Here is a 5,541-nt window from a genome sequence, read left to right on the forward strand (position 1 = left end):
CTTGCTTAGAAGCCTTATTTTAATAAGACTTCAAAATTTTAAAATTTCTTCTTTTTTGCATTTATGGTAAAATCGATTGAAGTATTCTTAGGGTTTCATGTTTACAGAGTTAAAGTTTAACTTTTTACTATGCATCCAGACTGGTTTTGTGTCGATAAACAGCAGAACCTCAGAAATAAAGCTCTTTTTAATCTTTTAACTAGCTGTTGCCCGCGACTTCGTCCCCGTGGGTAGAAGATATAAGTTATGATTTGCACCTGCCCTATTTTTCCACATTTTCCATTGTATCTTCGCTCCTATTAGTCGCAGCGTGATGGTATATAGCCTAAAGCCTTCCTTGATGAATGGTCTATTCAACAAGAAAAGAATTTTTCAATTTGGACCAGTAGTTCCTGAGATTAGCGCGTTCAAACAAACTCTTCAGCTTTATATATTAGTATAGGACTATAGATAATTACAGAATATTAAAACCACTTACTTTAGGATGGTTGCCAAATAAAAAGAACAGTTACTTTAATATTATAAGTCTTTTATTTCTTTAATAAGATTCAGGCAAGGTTTTTTAAAAGGCGTCTTGTGTATTTCTATTAGTTCGACAAAATCATTGCTAATAATATCACGTTTTAAAGATTTCTCATGCTGTAAGTATGCTAACATAAGTTTGCCGTAGTTTTTATTATTAACACAATGATTTGAATAATTTTTCAAACATGTCAGTATAAAATATTGATCAGAATGTGTTTTATTACTTGTTTTGTAGGCTGTATAAATACTTAGAATGTTATGTTCTATCGGGCTTATATTCATATTTGATAACACTAAAAGAAATTCTGACTGATTTTGTGGGCTTAAACTTGAAATGAAGTCAAGTACCACATTGTTTTCAATATCTAAGTCATTAAATATGGCTTTGATAGTGTATTTTAAGTATTGAGGGTATATTTCGAAAGTTTTATTCAATATATTGGACGAAAACCTTGAACTATCGCGTTTGATGAACGCGGGTGAGAATTTTTCGAAAAAAAGTTCTAAAAATTCTGTGTTCAAGTCGTTACTTTCAAAAATAAGGGTATATATTGTCTCTACAGTATTCTTCGGTAAGGTTTCTGCTAGTTTAGTCAAGGAGTTTGGTTCTTTCAAACAAATGTTTACAAGTTCGAAGAAGTTTGCTTTTATATCGAATTCTGGGTCTAAAACTTCTTCCAGTATTGTAGAATTCTTCTCATTTAGCTGTTCTTGGACTATGGATATGTCGTCGTAAGATGGAGAATCGTTTGCTATATTATTTCCAGTGGTTTTCGGTAACAGACCTGGGTTGTGTATCCCGAATTTTAAAACCCATTTATTGTTTTCGTCTAGAGGCGCCGCCGAGTTTAAACATCGTTGTAAAAGCAGCTCGTTTTCCGGCGAAAATTTCCAGATATTTGACATGGTTAATAAGTAACTTAATAGCTTTAATTTATAAAAAATAAAATTTTATTCAACCGCTGATGACATCAAAACAAAGTTGTATTGACATTAGTGAAACTTGAAAGTGACGTTTCTGGTGTTGTCAGTTTCTGAAAAGAGATATACCATTTTTTGTAATGTTATCAATTAGAAAAATTGGTTAATCGATCGATTTCAAACAGAAAATGGTACTAGAGTTGATTTCAATGGTTTGTATAATATCGTTTCTGAAACAGTACCTATGACTCCACCTTGCGTATTAATTAAAGTAACAATGTTATTATGATGCTTCAGCTAAACATTCAATACGGCTTTTCATTAAAAAATCATTAAAAAACGAAAATTTTAACACACTTCCAGTATTTAACTACTAAACTTAAAACGAAACAAACTGAGGTTCATATAATGCATGTTCCTCAAAGACTTTAAAATATTTTTCAAGTAATAAGGCTTATGAGGGGATTAAAGCCCTGTTCTTTTAATTGACGATTATTCAGATAACCAAAGGAAAAAAACAAGGTCATGTTCTGTCTAAAGTATTCTATATTTTTGGTAATTTGTTAAAATTACAAGTCAATTCAGTTGTCAAAGTTTTCACACGAATTAGAAAAAAACACGAAAGATTAAAAAGACAAAATTACCTTACAATAATAACTACAAAAGTGCCAACAATGCAGCTTATCGTGATACAGGACGGTAATTCAGTAATATTACATACTTACATCTAGAAATACAATTTTTCACTTCAAATATATTTCACACGACGAGTGAAAGAGTTAATTCAAAATGATACTTTAACATTGAATAAGCACCCATCAATAATTTATTGCACATTATTCTACAGACATTCAATTTTAAAAGAAAATCAATCACATAGAAAAAAAAGCATTGGCTCCACATATTCCATAATCATTAAAACTAAAAATTCATAAACAAAGTTTTCGCTCTCTTTTTGAGCCATCGATTGCATGCATTTTCATAACTCGCTAGATTTTTAATTAAAATAAATAAAAAACACATTATTATAGTTCAAAATTATCGACAGGTCTCGGAATAACAATTCTCGGTTCTTCGTGAAAATTCATTTGCAATTCCATGATTTCTCGAACAATTTTCTCAAGCGCCGCCATGCAAGGTCCTTTGAAAGGCGTACAGTGTTTTTCAATCATTCTTTTCAAACTTTTTATTTGAAAACTGTAACCAGAAACGTTTTGTATCACGTAGAGTAAAAAGCGTCCGTAATTTTTGTTATACGCACAGAAGCGGCCATGTTGTTCCAAGTTATTTAGGATATAATTAAAAATATCTTCATTTCGCCGACATTTTGTATACATTAAATATAGAAACGGTATATTATGGTTAAATTCTTCTTTTACTAAGTTCAATTCTGTGATAAACTTCATCAAACTAGAACAATTATTTTGATCCAACGTTTCCACGTAATCTTGTAAAATATTGTTAGGTATTTCTAGATCTTTCATCATTATTTCGACCGTTGTTTTAAAGTGAACAGGATAAGCCTTACTGGCTTTGACCAACAGGTGTAAGGACGACCAAGAATAGTATCGTTTTAAATAAATAGTTATAAAGTATTTGTAGATTAGCTCAACGAATTCTTCGTTCACATTTTTCTTAGAAAAAACTCTGTCACAAATTGTTTCAATACTCCTTGGTGATAAATGAACAGCCATTCTTGGTACTAATATATTGCATTTCAAGGATTCCGCTTGAAAATAATTGAATTTTCCGATCGGATCTTCTTCTATAATATCATTAATACTTCTTTCTTGCTCTTTCGAGGCTGGAAAGATCAATTTTCCCGCGTACATATGAGTGTTATTTGATATTTTTCTATTCCATACGTCTTCGTTCTTTAAATAGTTTAGATTGATGAATGTGTGTCCGATCCTAACAAGCCAGTCGTCTCTTGGAGCAATGGTTTCCATACAATGATGGATTTTGAATCCAGAGTCCACGTTAAATGTATCCATGGCTAAATTTGAATTTTATTTGCAAATTTCAAAGTTTAAGTTTATGTAGCAACACGGGATCTGTATTTTTCCCACGTTTCTATACACTCACTTTCTTGTTTGTTCGTCTTTCCGGTTGGATTTTTGTAACTCTATTTTGAGGCACTTTTAATAGCAGGCTGAAATTTTCAGGGTAGCTTCAAATCCGATGACAATGCGGGAAAAGTTTGAATGGGGTGACAATTAAAAACGTGGGTTTTTAGATTTTTTGAATCTATTAATTATTTATTTAATAATGTTTTCACTTGAACTCTTTTATCACTTAACTCTTAATACATATAATCTATCCAATACACGTTAGACACTGACAGTTTTTAAAATCAACTTCGATTGAATAACATACAAATTAGACTAGAATTTCACTCAGGGCAAATAAAAACACAAGTTTGACACCAACCGTCCGCTCGTAACACAAATACACGACTAAATAAGTAGACTAGATTCTATTAGATTATATACTCCTCAGGTAAGGTAACCTCATTACCTGTTCCTATTGTTTCAACTCATTTCTAAGCGCGTGGTAATTTCACTAATCCCATTAGCTAATTATCTGACAGTGTTACAATTGGCGCGGATAACGGATTAACGCACTATTTAGTTCACTTCCTTTTCAAGTTAGGTTAGCTTTTAATCGTTTTATTACTTTTCGAAGAATTATCTTGCTTTAGATTTAATCATAATGCGAATGTCAAAGGACGCCGGCTTTTTAAGGGGTTTTCTTTAATTTTGACAAAAACATGGTGGGTATTAAGTACAGATTTTTTAGAAACTAAAGGATTTAAAGGAACAATGTTTACACTACTAATATAAGTAACAAGAAAAGTTTTTAGGGTTTACGGTTACTGACAACTTAGTAAATGAATGTATACAATATTTAGCACACTTTAGAAGATTTACTTCATTTATTTACTTGCTTGAATAATGATAAACGATCACGCCATTTTTTTGGCGACAATAGAGTGTGAAATAAAGTGTATAAAATCAAATAAACCAGTGAAACATAATGATAGTATGTTACTGAATGCTTTTTGGTATAATACACCAAAATAATTTACCTTTGTTAAATGTATAAAGAAATGGGGTTTAAAAGAGAACCAATACGTATTCTTCTGAGGGATCAGACCTTTGATATTATCAAAAAACACAACGGTCGGATTTCATTAATATTACATAATTAATTACTTATTATGATGGAGGATGCTTATGGATGAGGCTAGCACAGGACCGTAGAAATTGGCACGAAAAAGGGGAGGCCTATGCCCAGCAGTGAGAGGATAAAGGCTGTGGATGATGATGAATTGCTTATTATAAATAAACGATCCAATTTTGGAAATCTCTAATTGAATTATGCTGAAAAGAAGTGATTAGGATTATTGATTCAATATCTTCGTTAATTAATGAGCGAAAGTAGTTTTTTAGATTAAATGTCGTTCTTTTTATTTAATAGTTATCATATTGCACATGTTTTCACTGCAATCCAGGCACGAAATAACTAAGGATCATTGTTGATGCACGGATACGCGATTGGAACAGGTCACCACCCCAAACCCAGTGTGCAAGACGTGTCGTGGGTTCGATCCCCGCTTAGGAGAAGTGTTTGAGTGCTTCACGGAAGCAATTTCAGAGTCTGACAAAAAAAGTCACAGGTACGATACATGTGACTTTAATATTTTTGTAACCCCTAAGCAAGAATTTATATGTAAATGTCCTTAGTGCCTAGGAGTCGTTAAAACAATAGCAAGAAAATTATTGAATACTTTCAAAGTCGACTAGAAATCAACGAAATCGATCGATTAACTTTAAGCCAAAGAAATCAAAAACATTTATTAAAACAATAACCAGTGACAGACATAAACCTGTATCGCAACTGTTAGTATAAATAAGGGAAATCACTAATAAATTGGTAGCATGGTAGTTTTCATAAATTAATCGTCCCAAAACACACAGCATCCAAAACCAGCAAATATTAGACGAAGAAAAATCTGTCAACGTACTGTCAGTTATGTTGTTAACATGTCAGTGATGTCAGTTCATCAGTGCGATTTTGTAAACCGCGGAGGGA

Source organism: Trichoplusia ni, chromosome 3 (assembly GCF_003590095.1).
Source record: "Trichoplusia ni isolate ovarian cell line Hi5 chromosome 3, tn1, whole genome shotgun sequence".
NCBI classification, from domain to species: domain Eukaryota; kingdom Metazoa; phylum Arthropoda; class Insecta; order Lepidoptera; family Noctuidae; genus Trichoplusia; species Trichoplusia ni.